The 16,524-nt window shown below is 35.9% G+C and overlaps 1 protein-coding gene across 1 annotated transcript in view; it reads left to right on the top strand.

Annotated features, from left to right (window-relative positions):
- Window positions 1-16,524, top strand: part of LOC126915404 (uncharacterized) — a 129,811-nt gene that overhangs the window by 65,661 nt on the left and 47,626 nt on the right. The window lies entirely within an intron of this gene.

Genomic DNA, 16,524 nt, shown 5'->3' with positions numbered 1-16,524 from the left:
TTTAAGAATAAATTTGGAATGAGGAAAGATTATCATATATTATTCTTATATCGTTTATTTGGATTATTTCAATTTCGAATAATTTTTCGTTATTTTCTCCGAATTTCTAACAATATTGGATAGATTGTAACATTCGTAAAGAAATTTGAGGAGAATATAAAGGCAAATGTATTTTCGTAAAATTAGTATTTTCTTAAATAGCTCACATATCTTTTGCCATCTTCTCGATTTTTTCAAAAAATGATCTTTCTTTAAATTCTCTCATTTTTACACATCTCTAATATGTTAGAAATAGTCATGCTGTTACTAAAAGAATTATTGTAGAAATGAAAATAGATAGTAGTCGAAGTACATATGTTCAGCGTGTAAAGTAGACGAAGTAGAATATATCAGTTAAGATCAAGCACATTTTGTTGTCTTTTCATTGATATATGAGATTTAATATCGCGTGTCCAAAATATCATCTTTTTTAATGGATTAATCTTCTGTTTTCCTACACCTACTTATATCTTCTTTTTATTTCTTTTCCACTTCGATGTAATTGTTAATAGCAATCATCCGAGTTAAGCATTCCATTCTACTTGACAGAAGTTTATAATAAATCATTCTCCTATGATCCTGTGGAATACACAGCGAAATTTAGTATCGATTGAGCTTTTTGAACAATCCAATATATCGAGATTGAAATTGTGCGATAGTTTACGATACCGATGGAAAAAAAACTTATTGGAAAGTACTCGAGCGTAAAATAAATGACGATCCATAATCCTATATAACAAATTCTCACCAACTACCTTGAATATACGATATACTTTTTGCAGCACAAAAAAAGAAGATTCAAGTTAAAATTATGCGAATCAAAAATATGAAATCTTCCAACACGTTCTAAATCAAAAACGTTCCCCTGCTAAATATTTTTAAGCTGTTCTGAAAAAAAAAACAGCATTGAAGACTACATAAGAAAAACGTGACAAGCGCATTTTCCTCGATTTTCAGAATTTTATATTAGTCTAAAGAAAAGTATTCTAGTATGAACCTGAAATAGGTACAACCTGTTATACAAATCTACGAAACATTGTAAAGGCGCTAATGGCGTAACTAATTTTATAACAATTAATATTTTTGAAGTATTCATATTTCAAACAATTTAAAAAGTCTGACTAGTTTTTCTCCTGTAATTTTCAATTTTCAACGTAGCTATCAATGTCTCTAAAAACTGAAGCGGATAGGTGGTCTGTTTTCCAAGAAACATCTTCCAAAATTTTTAAGAATAGATTATAACAAATTACAATGTTTAATCGCAAAATGTTGGAGTATTCAAACGTTAAATTTACGCGAGAAATATCAAAATACGATAAAATAAATAAAGTGCAAGACAGTGAGATACGTTGGTCAACGAACTCGCATTAGAATCTCTATCTTATTTAAGATATTCTTAAAATCAATCCTCACGGAGAAATGCGTTCGTCGAAAAGTCGAAAACATCGAACGAATAGCACGCGTATTTTCTATACGACTGGAAACGATCGAACGTGACGTTACGAGATTTCATACTGAGCTTCGTCTACGTTTTATGTTCAATGATCTTAGAGACACGTTCGAACGGTTCCAAGTTGCCGTCCTTTCGCTTTAAGTAAAAAGTCCAACAACGTGAAAGATGTACTGTACTGTACTCTTGGAATAAAGATTTTATCAGTGGAAATACACCATCGCGAGGTATTTGGTTTCGTGATAGCTCCTTAAAGTCGTTTGCGGAAGATATTTAAAAAGCAGATTGGAAATGTCGACACTTGTTTTCAGTTTTTAGATAAAATTTATCAACATTAAAATCATTAAGGATTGATGTATTTTTATATCTGATTATTTTAAATGTCTCTAAAAATAGATTACTTCGATAGTTTTTACGTAGATGTAATATTCTGATCTCTTTTGGACTTGAGTCATTTAATGTTTTAATCTATCAAAATTCATTCTGACGTTCTTTGTATCGTATACGGTACAGTGTACTATAAGTTGTATTAGATTTCCTGTATATCAATTAATGATATCTATTTCTTTGTATACTATAATTAATTTTATATTATTTCGATAATTCTTGTGCAACCAATATTTATTCTAACATCCTCTGAATATTCTTAAAGTATATAGTTTATCAAACGCAATTTAATTTGATAATAAAATTCTGAATTCTGAGAATATTTGTGATTTAAAACATATAAATTGATAGATTATTTAAGTATGCTAATTATTGTGCAATTTATATGTAGATTTTGTCGAGAGATTAATAATGGAACTTTTGATATCGTATCCGAAACATTTGTTTCATGGTGGATTAATTGATATTAGGATGAAAGCATGGAGAAGGTTAATTGAGTCTGACAGGAAAGGTGAAGACTCTAGATTTTCCTGTATATGATAAATTACAGAAACATTAAAAATTTTAAGCTAAACCTAATTCTTTCTTCTATCTTATACTTGTAATATTTAACGATGAATCGTTAAAATAAATAATAATATGTATTAAATAACTTTACTATTTCATTTGCATGGTTTTTGAATTTAATTTATATTTCATGGAGTAAGGGAAACAGTGAGACGGGGGAACAGCGAAATAACACATTTATTGGTCGTTTAAATTATTCTATAATTATATTTCTACCCCAGGGTAAAATTTCAAACATTGAATTAACCCAGGAGCCTGATAATGAAATAATAATTATTTAGCACTACACTTTGATGTTATCCTACCGTATCTTCCCTATTCCTAGCGCCACTCTTATGAGACATTTCTAAACGAGAATCTAGAAATTTATAATTATTTCTGTTAAACTAAATTAAAATTAGAATGCGTCATGTTCTTTTAAATGTCGAGATACAATATCCTCGATACTCCTATCATTTTAATATCAAATTAAATTATAATTCAATTATAAGATAAAATGGGGGTAAATAATAAATGCACGAATTAAATCGAATAATATAAAATCAAATAATTTTGTCCAGAAAATAAAGACATCTACAAACGACATATGTTAAATGTATAAAACTAATCCAATAGTTCTTAACTATTGATTCGTCTCGAGTGAAAATATAGAGTAATGGAAAATATATTGATTTATCATAGAGTTGCAGACGAATAACAAATTAATGCTTTTTCGGTCTTATAACGAATGATTTACGTCATTCGGATGCTGATGCAATGAATGCAAATCTTTTCGATGAATTTCTTTGATATCGAATACCGATCAAAGTATCGAACGTAGGTAGCACATTTTTACAATTTATATGACACGCTAAATTGGTTTTTCATTCTTAGAAAATCAATTTCACGAAGCATTCGTTTCGGCTCCGATCAGGCACTGATCAGTGCATTGAAATCTAGTGACGAAACGCATCCCACAAAAAGTTAATCGACTTCTGAAAAAGTCTTATTACGCCCCTGCGCTCAGTTTCTAAGATTCCATGAATCTTTGTCAAGAAAGAATTCCAAGGCGATCATTAATCTAATTTCGTACCAAATTTTATCGTCCTTCTTCGTTCCCGTGCCAACTGAAGATCTTAGAGGAAAAATAGCGCAAATGCGGCGCAAATCATATGGTAAAAGGTAACAAGTTTTCATTCGTTACGGAGTACATTAATAAATTAATGGAAATAAATTATTTGATATATTGTACTAGTGCAACAACATTCGTAGAAATATTCGTTTAGTTTTTGCCACATTTTCATTTTGCAATTAAAAAAGAAACACGTTTTGTTAAAAATTATTCAACAATGTAGAGGACGTAAAACTACAGGTGGACAAATCTTTTTCGATAAAAGCAAAACATGTTTTATTTTTTTTAAGAAGGGAAAACTTTTTTTTAAAAGAGAAAGCAAATTATATTTAATACGTTTGCATAGTAACGCTAAAGGAAGTTAAAATACGCAATCATCGGGCAATTGGTTAATCATGATTTTGCATGAATGCGAAATAACGGTGCAAAAATTTTGTAAATACCATTTGTAAGAGTTACAAGACAAAAGTAAGGAATTAAGCGTCATTCTCGTTGGTCTTGACTGTCCCTTAACCCAAATCCCATTGGGAAGATTTTGTACATTGTGCATGAAATGCGAAACACAGAATTTACCTAAAACCTAAATTGAAATTTGGAATTAAGCGAGGACATATATCATAGAAAAATTAACAATACGAATTAGTTGAAGAACAACGAATTTGTCTTATTGCTCAGTACTCTGTTGCTTTAAGCAGAGGAACTCTGGAGGAAATTTGTTTTATTGCTATTAATAAATTCTCTTACATCGCGGTAACAAGTTTTATAGTAAAAGAAATGGAATCTTAGAAGTAAATTTTACAACTTACATATTACCCAATTGTTTTGTCTGACGAAAAATTGCAGAAACATAACAAAAATCTCTATAACCTACGGTTTATAACTTGTCCAATTACTAATATTTTTAATTGATAAATTATTATGTAGGAGGAGCCAGATAATAATTGTCAAAGTTCTTAGTAACTTATTAATCATTTTTTAAATCTATTCCATTTTCTGTAACACTTACGAATAGGATTGTACACGTAACAATCGTCGATGTTTCTTTTATCGAACCGCAAAGTACTCACTGTTCAACCTAATATTCATCGAGTCAACGGTATAGAACGCGGTATACGAATATAATTGATGCAGTCATTTTTGTAAGTCAGATTTATTGACACATACATACATCTATCCATCTGTTTCGTTCCTGTTGAATTAATCCAAACATGGAAAGTGGCTTTGAAACAGCTTGTTAATAATTTGTTGAAATCCATAATGGATCGTTTCATTGGCAGATAAGAAACTTTTACGAATTGGGATTGCAGGTATATGTACTGTAAAGGCTTTTTTGCATGATGTTTGCTCGGGATATGGATTTTTCGACGGTCGAGAGTACTGCGCAATGAGACAGATTCAACGACCTGGATAAAAAGTTGCTTCGTTCACCGACTTGTGCTTTAGGACTCTTCGAACGATATTCGGCTTTTGGAAGTTATACTCTTTGGCTCGACAAGATATTCGAAGGAGAAGATCATCCCCAAACATAGAATTTATGCTTAGAATAATCAATTTTCAATTGTTTTCTGACATCATTCCTTTCGTGAAATATTGCGTTAAGAATGTTCCAAAAGTTAGTCTTGGACGTAATATAATGTATCTTTCTCATGCCAAAGAAACTTGCGTAAGACGATCCTTTGTACGATGATATTATTGAAATATGTTTAAGTACTTCAACTTTATATATTTCTACATAAGAATGATGATAGGAATATTTGATATTTGATCTTTTCATTATTTTCTTATTTTTTTCCTTTTATAATCTTCATTTACGCGAAATTTCCTTTTTAAGATTTTTTTTAAACCCTAAACAAACATAAGTGAACAAAAATAAGAAGAAACGTAATAGGTACCTATAAATTCTTACCATGTGCTTCAATATGTATTTAAGAATAGAAAATGAAAGGTTCAAATATTCATAAATTGAGATTCAACGTATTACAGGATACGTACCATAGACTATTTTTGATTGCATTTTATATAAGCGATAATATAATACACAAACAGTGATAATATTGTGAATTATTGATATAAAAATTATGAACAAAGGAATGAAGAGAAAATAGGATTAGCATACAGAAATTCTAAAAGGAATCGATAATGGAATTGGTTTACTCAATAGCTCAATAGCTGCTGGCGAAATTTGAGAAGAAAATGGTTTTAACCTTTTATCGATTCGCATCGAAATGACCTAATGACATTTTTAAGCAGGACCTAAAAGAGAAGCTTCTTGCATTACGCTTTGTATTTTCGTCGCAACTCTCTCAATCTCACGCCTACGTTTATAAGACATTTATTTTCCTCCAAATTTAAGTGAAGTGTGTTTTATGGCAAATGTGTTCTTGAACGCTTTCCTATATCAAGATTTGACGAGATGTTTCACGACGGAGCTTCCTCGCGGAGACAAGGGAAAAAACAATCTCAAGAAAAATGATCGAATAGAAAAGAATATTCCCATTCTGTTAGATCCATATTCTAATTCGGAACGAGGAGGAAAAATATGTTAAATAATTTTACTTTTTAGTAAAAAAACTTGTTTTCCTATGTCAGTTAACCTTGCAAATAAATTCAAGCATTAGCTTGTATATAGAAAAAAAGAGGCAGATATAAAGAGAAGATGAAAGTCTCTGAAGGGAGCCTTACGAGACGAGGAGTGCTGCTTTGAAGGTCCTGTTTTGATGACATTACGAAGTCCTGCTGAAGTGCAAAGTTGAAACTCAAGCAAAGAGATGAATTCACTTGTTTATTAGATAGATTTCTTTCATCTCCAGCTGCCTCGTATTATTCGCTTCATTTTAAAGCAGGAAATATCGAATTACCAGAAGATCAGAACTTTCACGATGACTTGTTCAACGACAGTATACCGCTAATTTTTCTTTTTTTTTTTTTTTTTTTTTTTTTGTCGTCTGAGTGGGATGTTCTATCAAGATAAACTTGTTCTGCAACTGTTATACATTCTTTATGAGACACTGTATCTGAGCGATCATTAATTTATATTTTATAAAATAGTTCATTACTTTGATAGAAGATTCATATAATAATTTAATAGAAGGAAAATCAGATTCAAAATTTCATAGAAATTTTACCAATGATCATGTGCAACTCTTTTTAGAAAAAGAAAAAAATATATATAATAAATCGAACGTACGATAAAATTTAGTCTTTATTTCAATTTCAATATTTTCTTCAAATCTTCTTAACATTTTTCATCTACAGTAAAAGTAGAAAAAAAGGACACTGAGTCTGGTCCATCAAATTCTGTTTGTTATCCAACAAGATAGAAAGACGCTCTAATCGTTAAAAACAACCTAACCCCAATAAAGAACTAAATTTTACGCGAACTGATAATAATTAACCTTTATAACGAAGTATCCCTTGTTTCCTTGCTCCTTGTTATAAACGGCCGACATTTTTGAGCAACCATCGACATCGAGCGAGCGCCATTGTTAAACAAGAACAAAGCTGTTCGAATGTCGATAACTTTATATCCAGATAATATGTACCATGTAATACTGCCTTAACGACCTACTCTACCTTGATTTTCCTCTATTTAATAACGCTATCGAATCTCCATAAATTTTCTTCGACTTTCCTTCTTCTTCTTCTTCTTCTTCTTCTTCTCTGTTTCTTACTTTTCCTTTCTCGGTCGATTACCAGAAGAAAGTTACCGAAATCCTCGAAAGGAGTCGGATGAAAAGGTTAAATGTTGCGAGATGACAGCGGTCTTGGTTCTTTTATTTATCGTTTGATAGCGTTTATTCTGTTAACAAAAATCTCCGGGATATAGCGGTAACAGGGACATATGCACGAAGCCGATCAAAAGCATCGCAACCTCGTTTTTAACGTCGATCGGAGCAACCCCATGGAACCCGGCTAGTTCGAGCTGGTTGGTGAGCCAGCAGGGCGAAAGGGGTGGCTGTAGTGACGTATCGACCGACGGGGTCACCTGGGGTCACCAAAGTTCATAGCGTCTCCTGGTTCACGAACTCGCCGAAAGTGCAGCCGCCATTCTGTTTCGTCAAACGACCGTTTCCACGAAATCGAAATTCCGTTTTTTTCTCTCTCCTCTGTTTCGTGCATTTCTGTCAAAATCAATGCACCAATAGATGCCACAAGAGTTTGCTGTGATTCTCCAACTTCCATAGTTTCACTTTGGTTCGCTGTAGCCATCCTTTCGCGTAATCAAATTCGTATCGATCGTTGTGAAATTAAATTCTTGATTGGCTTACGTTGTTTTTAATGATTCATCTATACTTTTTCTTACGAATAGTAAACGGTATTGGATCAGTTTTGCTATCTTATCTTCTTTTTTACACGTGTTTCGTTCTCTTTTGTTCCATGCATTTCTGTCAAAATCAATTCATCGACAGATACCTCAAGTCTATCGAGATTCTCGAATTTTTCTATTTCAATGTTGCTTCCGTTTCAGCAAACAAAAGGGACTTGTAACGTTTTAACGGAACGTTTAATATATATATATATATTAAATGTATTTTTCTTATTGAGAACAATGATATGTAAAGATAAATGATCTGTGTCAGCTGCAGGTTTTTGAGATATTTAAATGAATTTTTATGGAACATTGCAGAGCTTCCTGAAAAATAGACCTATACTAGGTGTATGGAATCTATTTTAGTAAATTGTTAAAGTTTTAATTGAAAAACTCGATAGTTAAGCGAAACGAGAGCATTTGTTTTCAAAAACCAAATGAGTAAAGAAAATACATCACATTATTATACATTCATGAGAATTTTATAGAATGTAGGAGATATAATATGGTACACATACATATACTAAATATCTAAAAAACAATTCTCATTTTAATATTTGATGGGTCAAATAAATCTCTATTTAGTCTTTATTTCTTTAGTTATGTTCACGAATATTTGCATAAATATCATGAATCTAATTATGATTTTTTAAGTTTAGGATCGTACAAATTTCTTTATGGAACTTCAACTTTACCCACAGTTTTGTTAAATCAAATCGAAATTATCACTTGTATCATTTTTCCTTGCTCAATTAACTATCATATATCAACAAATCTTATCAATATAATTTTACTGTTTTAACATGATTTTCTTCATAATACTTCTTATGATACAAGATCATTTAATCACATTTGAGAGATATACGATTAACAGGCAGAATGTCAGCGGCGAATTTTGTCTTACTGTTGAGTTTAGTATGTTCGACTACTTATGTGTTATTCTATTGGCTACCATGTTCGTATTACCAGAGAATGGAACCAATGGTGCTGTTGCTGAAATTTCAGCTTCAACACCATATACCTGAATATTTAAATGATTTCTTATAAATATGTCATTGAGTAAATTCTAAGAAGCATCAATAAAATGTGGAAAATTATTAATCCAAAATATAGTATATAATTTTTAAAGGGAAATATGATGCACATGAGCATATGGTAGGAATATACGACAGAGATACAACAGCAATCGAGCAAGTAATTTGCAATTGTATATAGAAATAAAAATGTATATGATATTTTTAAAAAATAACTCGAAATGGTCTAAACAAAGATATAAAGTATTTAAACAAATCCACCTTCGTTATTCTAATATATTAACCATGTGCTACAATTTTAGAACTAAATACTCAAGAATATATTATATAATATACGAGTCGCGTTTAAATTTCATTTAGTCTAATTTTTTACTGTTTAGTATAATGTATAAAGAAAAAGGGAAAGTGATTTACCGTTGATATCGTATAGCGAAAGATAGAGCTATCAGATTATCAGGCACACCTAGAGTACATGTAAAGTAATCCCTCCTGTTATCATCACTTATTCTCTTGAAATATGATATAGCATTTTTATGCGTCGTATATCAGAGATAAACGGTAAAATCTTGTGTAAACTTCGGGAATTGGGGCAAACAGATTCATCGACACGCATCAGGTGTTTTTGCACTTGAAAAAAACAGGGTAAGTGAGTCGTAGCGTTCAGCCTAGAATTTCCTAGCAGGACGTGTTTCATTTTTGCGTAATAATCTCCTCGAATTATATTTTGATATATCCTTGAAATAATAATTCTTGAAAATATTTTAATAATAATTCTTGATTTTCTTGAAAATATTTAACATCAACGTTAGTCGATAAAACGAATCGAATGATTAAAAACAGAATATATATTTTATACTTGTTACCGTGAAATGTAGCATGCTTATAATATAGTAATTTATTTGAAATATTTGACTTATGTATAATTAACTTTTAAACGATCATGGCTTTTTGGTTTTGGTGCGAATATACTTTTATGTATTCCTAATTCCTACACGTGTGTTCTTAAGACGTTTCTATAAATATAGCGTTTAATAGTAGAATCAAATACCGTATATTTGTCGAATACTGGAATTTCAAAATAAACCTGCGTAGAATTAAAATAAACATAGTCATGCCGTTGGGTTAAATAAAGACTATATCTTACCTACTTACTTGAACGAGGTCAAATTGACTTCCTCTTACTAGTTATACGTGCATAGCAAATATTTTATCCATCAATTGAAACTACTAGTTTCATAGTCGAAAATTCACAATATAAAGAAAGATAGAAGAATAGAAAAACATCACTCAAGGCTAATACAGGATAATCTACAGGCGTAATAAAAATGAAAAAAAAATGTCCTTAACGATGATATTTCTCAATTTTTGCCTCTCTATTGTCTTTGTTTTATCAACGTTCTAAAAAATCCACAAACTAAGGATTAAAATCTTTAGATAAGATTAATATAGCGTCTATAAAGAGAGAGAACTTCATCTAATAAAAAATTACAACGCATTAGTAAATAAAAAGAGTTTGTTATAAATGTTAAATATGTAAGCAATCTTATTTTTCATTCAATGAACCAATAACTTTAACATCATCATTAATGTGCTATAGAATTTCATATTTGAAAAAGAGAAATTTTTATTTAAAGCTGTCAGCTCAGTTGTTTATTATAATGTACGTATGAGTAATATATGTATTCCAGCCCCCAGTTTTACCTCACCTTGTTGCCAACCTACACAACAATTATGTTAGCTGTAACGACGTGATTCACGCTGAAGGGAAACATACAATAAGACAGAATATGCACAATTGTCATTGCAACAATTTCATTTATTTTTCTTATAAAACATAACGTAATAGGACTTTTTCAGTGAATTATATATGCTATTTCGTTACATCGTAACAAAGTTTTACCACAGACCAGGTGGATAATAGACATGAAATGCTTTTTCGTGTCCCGTTTTTGGGGATCACCTGATCCCCCTACCATTTTCGTGTCACATGCGATGTTATCGATTGAGTATAGTACTGTTCTGAATTAAAACTAAAGTCTTGTATGAAATTATAAATAAAATATAGAACGAGATATCCTGTAACCGGAATGAAGTTTAAAATTCTATACTCCTACGGTACTTCAGAAAACATTACACACCATGAAAATAATAAAATGCTGTAAAAAGATCAACGAAAAGGGCAAAAAGATCATTAATATATTATTTCCGTGAATAAATATATCAATCGAAGACATCGACTTTCAAAAATATATTAAAACTAAGACATAGAACAAACGATGCGGTTTAAGATTAGGACTTGACAATAATGCTGGAAAGAAAGAACGCAACATAGAACTAGGACTTTAAAGAACGGTTGAAAAAATAAAGAAGAACGACTTAAAAGATAAACCTAAAATTAATTAGATTTAAACTTAAATGTAAGTTTAAAATCTAAGATCCAGAACAAAGGATAAGCCTTTTTTTGTCTATCACCATACCTGGCCATGCAAAGAATGAGGCTAAAAATTAACATAAACTAGGTCTTAGAACTAGAATCTACTTATATTAAAGTACATTAGATTACTACTGACAGCCTTTCATCTCAGACTCAAACTTGGAGCAAAATTTAAAATACGAAGCTATGAACACTTTGTTGAACCACTTGTAAAATTTCATACTTTAACATTTAAAACGATTAGATAAAGGAGATATAAACTTTTCATTCCAAGTCAGTAACCAATATTAGTTACAACTATAGATATATAAAAATTAGACAAACATAACTTAGTACAAGAAGTACGCACTAAAGAGTACCGCAAATACATATATCTTAAAATTAATGAAAACTGAAACGTAAGCATTATCTGCGATACCCCACGTTATTCCATGGTATCCTCACGATGTATCACGGTACACCCATAGGAATTGTTGATCCAGCCTAACTATTAACTTAATGTTAGCGTAGTTCTTAACTTGATACCATTTTTCAAAGATTAATTAACTGACATGGAAACAATGTAAGTATTAAGCAAAGCAGAGATTAATTCTTGGATAACGATACCAATTACTATGTCTTACAACGAGGAGGTGATTACGAACGAGACCCGTTCATGAGTTATTTATCATCCATCTCGACATTCAAGCTATCAGCAAGAATGTCGAGTTTTGACTCTATTTGATCATCGGTCTGCGTAAAGAAATAGTTCCATCTCCTACGCAGCGCTTACATGAATTTTAACAAACATATAATACAAACTATACACACCTCGTAACAGCTATCTTCAATATGCAGATTACATCGATCACTACATTGTACAATAAGTCTAGACGATCCACAATCCTCTTCGTGTCTTTTGCTGATCCAAACTGAACTAACGGTGTCCCACGTTGTCCAACGTCGTCCAACGTTGTCCATCGGTGTCCCACGTTGCAGTCCAGCCCGGATCATCCAAAATTCTTTTGGCGGCACTTGGAGATCCAAACCGGACTGGTGCGTAGTTCTTAGCTTGGCATCGTTTTCCAAAGATTAATCGACGGATTAATTTTTTGGAAAAAGATGCCAATTACCAGGTCTCACCACGCGGAGGTGACTACGCAAGAGACCCGCCCATGGGTTATTTATCTTTATACATCCATCTCGACATTCAACCCAGTGGCAGAATGTCGAGTACCGTCTCTGCTTGACCATGGGCCTGCGTAAAGAAATAGTTGTTTCGTACCCTAACTGCGAAACACATATCTCCAACGCAGCGCTTACATGAATCTTTACAAACGTGCAGCAAAGCATACATAACGCCACAGCTATCTCCCACACACCGATTACATAGATCAGTACAAATATTGTACAATAATTGGTATCCCTACTGGCAGCATTCGGTATCAAAGACACATTTATCTACCTTGGAACAAATGAAAGAAAATGAAGCTAACGAACGAACTCACAAACTTACGCGACGTATCCCTGTGCACCGGATAACCCGAAGGATTAGCGGAAAGCCCAAGTATTGACCATAACTCGATTCCTGTTTCGCCGTTCGAAACTTATACGAGTCGCGGTCGATGGCGCCGACCGATGATGCCAGTGATCCGCTGGTGATCCAGCCGTGGATCCAGCACATAGGCCGGCAACTTAACACACTCCAACTGAACATGTGGAACCCGGGGAGGAGCCGCTGAACAGGATTACGAAGGCAGAGGCCTCAACTGAACAGTGGGGCCCACCCCTGTGGAGGGGCCGCTGAACAGGATTACGAAGGCATGATCTTCGACTGAACAGTGGGGCCCACCCCCACGGGCCCGAACAGGATTACGGAGGACGTGAAATTCCAGGTCCCTGCCCGAGTACCGATGTACCAATCGGACAGGAGTGCAGATCCACGACTGAGTCCCCAACAGATTCGCAAGCATCAGCGGCGCGACGACAACTCCCGCGATCCGTTGCGAACGTCGAGCAGTCGTCGAGCAGTCACCAAGACTGAGGTGTGCTTGGGCCGCCTTACAAATCCAAAGAGTTGTCCAGTGCACGTTGACCCGCACGTACCCGGAATACGCACGAGCGAGTACGTCACGCGACAGTTTGAAACAACTGAGCGATCGCGAACCGACAAATCGCGTGTACAATTTTTCGTTCCAAGATGGATAAGTATCGTTGTACAGAATGAGCTCACAATGCACTTAACATAGGTATCTATCTTACGATTAATTAAGGCTAAATCGCACGCATTTCACGGTATCCCCCGGTGTCCCCCGATGTCCATCGGTGTCCAACGTTGTCCAACGTTGTCCAACGGTGTCCAACGGTGTCCATCGGTGTCCAACGGTGTCCATCGGTGTCCATCGGTGTCCATCGGTGTCCATCGGTGTCCAACGGTGTCCAACGGTGTCCAACGGTGTCCATCGGTGTCCATCGGTGTCCATCGGTGTCCATCGATGTCCATCGATGTCCATCGGTGTCCAACGGTGTCCCACGGTGCAGCCCAGTCTGGATCATCCAAAATTCTGTTCGCGGCATTTGGAGATCCAAACCGGACTGGTGCGTAGTTCTTAGCTTGGTATCGTTTTCCAAAGATTAATCAACGGATTAATTTTTTGGAAAACGATGCCAATTACCAGGTCTCACCACGAGGAGGTGACTACGCAAGAGACCCGCCCATGGGTTATTTATCTTTATACGTCCATCTCGACATTCAACCCAGTGGCAGAATGTCGAGTACCGTCTCTGCTTGACCATGGGCCTGCGTAAAGAAATAGTTGTTTCGTACCCTAACTGCGAAACACATATCTCCAACGCAGCGCTTACATGAATCTTTACAAACGTGCAGCAAAGCATACATAACGCCACAGCTATCTCCCACACACCGATTACATAGATCAGTACAAATATTGTACAATAATTGGTATCCCTACTGGCAGCATTCGGTATCAAAGACACATTTATCTACCTTGGAACAAATGAAAGAAAATGAAGCTAACGAACGAACTCACAAACTTACGCGACGTACCCCTGTGCACCGGATAACCCGAAGGATTAGCGGAAAGCCCAAGTATTGACCATAACTCGATTCCTGTTTCGCCGTTCGAAACTTATACGAGTCGCGGTCGATGGCGCCGACCGATGATGCCAGTGATCCGCTGGTGATCCAGCCGTGGATCCAGCACATAGGCCGGCAACTTAACACACTCCAACTGAACATGTGGAACCCGGGGAGGGGCCGCTGAACAGGATTACGAAGGCAGAGGCCTCAACTGAACAGTGGGGCCCACCCCTGTGGAGGGGCCGCTGAACAGGATTACGAAGGCATGATCTTCAACTGAACAGTGGAGCCCACCCCCGCTGGCCCGAACAGGATTACGGAGGACGTGAAATTACAGGTCCCTGCCCGAGTACCGAAGTACCAATCGGACAGGAGTGCAGATCCACGACTGAATCCCCAACAGATTCGCAAGCATCAGCGGCGCGACGACAACTCCCGCGATCCGTTGCGAACGTCGAGCAGTCGTCGAGCAGTCACCAAGACTGACGTGTGCTTGGGCCGCCTTACGAATCCAAAGAGTTGTCCAGAGCACGTTGACCCGCACGTACCCGGAATACGCACGGGCGAGTACGTCACGCGACAGTTTGAAACAACTGAGCGATCGCGAACCGACAAATCGCAGGTACAATTTTTCGTTCCAAGATGGATAAGTATCGTTGCACAGAATGAGCTCACAATGCACTTAACATAGGTATCTATCTTACGATTAATTAAGGCTAAATCGCACGCATTTCACGGTATCCCCCGGTGTCCCCCGATGTCCATCGGTGTTCCACGGTATCCAACGTTGTCCAACGGTGTCCATCGGTGTCCATCGGTGTCCATCGGTGTCCAACGGTGTCCAACGGTGTCCATCGGTGTCCAACGGTGTCCATCGGTGTCCATCGGTGTCCAACGGTGTCCATCGGTGTCCAACGGTGTCCATCGGTGTCCATCGGTGTCCAACGGTGTCCATCGGTGTCCATCGGTGTCCATCGGTGTCCCACGGTGTCCCACGTCGTCCAACGTCGTCCAACGTCGTCCAACGTCGTCCAACGTCGTCCAACGTTGTCCAACGTCGTCCAACGTCGTCCAACGGTGTCCAACGGTGTCCAACGGTGCCCAACGTTGTCCAACGGTGTCCAACGTCGTCCAACGGTGTCCAACGGTGTCCAACGGTGTCCAACGGTGTCCAACGGTGTCCAACGTTGTCCAACGTTGTCCAACGGTGTCCAACGTCGTCCAACGGTGTCCAACGGTGTCCCACGTTGCAGTCCAGTCTAGGTCATCCAAAATTCTTTTCGCGGCTTTTGGAGATCCAGACTGGGCCAATGATATCCCTCGTTGCAGTCCAGTGTAGATCATCCAAAATTCTTTTCGCGGCTTTTGGAGATCCACACTGGGCCAATGATGTCCCTCGTTGCAGTCCAGTGTAGATCAGCCAAAATTCTTTTCGCGGCTTTTGGCGATCCAGACTGGGCCAATGATATCCCTCGTTGCAGTCCAGTGTAGATCATCCAAATTTCTTTTCGCAGCTTTTGGAGATCCACACTGGGACAATGATATCCCTCGTTGCAGTCCAGTGTAGATCATCCAAAATTCTTTTCGCGGCTTTTGGAGATCCACACTGGGTCAATGGTGTCCCACGGTTTCCCTCGTTGCAGTCCAGTTTATATTATCCAAAACTCTCTTCGTGGCTTTTCGTAATCCAAACTGGACTGTATTAGCGTGGTTCTTAGCTTGGTATCGAATTATTGTACAATGTTTGTACTGATCGATGTAGTCGTTTCCCAAATATTATGCAATTGATTATTTTCAAAACGATTACATCGATCAGTATAAATATTGTACAATAATTTGCATCCGTACTGGCAACATTCGGTATCAAAGATACATTTGTCTAACTTGGAACGAGAAAAGGGAAATGAAACTAAATGAAATTGACACTGCATATAGTAATTTAGTCTTAAAACCCGATTATTATAAAATCGCTTGCTTTGTTTTTTAACTTTTAAAAGTATCTGTTATTTTCTTCAACAACGTAGTAACTTGCAACATAGTGAACCGAAAGATATGCACATAAATCATTTTGTGTAGAATTTTTGTTACAAACGAACGACGATCGAATGAACTTT

Source organism: Bombus affinis, chromosome 1 (genome assembly GCF_024516045.1).
Source record: "Bombus affinis isolate iyBomAffi1 chromosome 1, iyBomAffi1.2, whole genome shotgun sequence".
In the NCBI taxonomy this organism is placed as follows: Eukaryota; Metazoa; Arthropoda; class Insecta; order Hymenoptera; family Apidae; genus Bombus; species Bombus affinis.
This window is presented reverse-complemented; position numbering and strand designations above follow the sequence as displayed.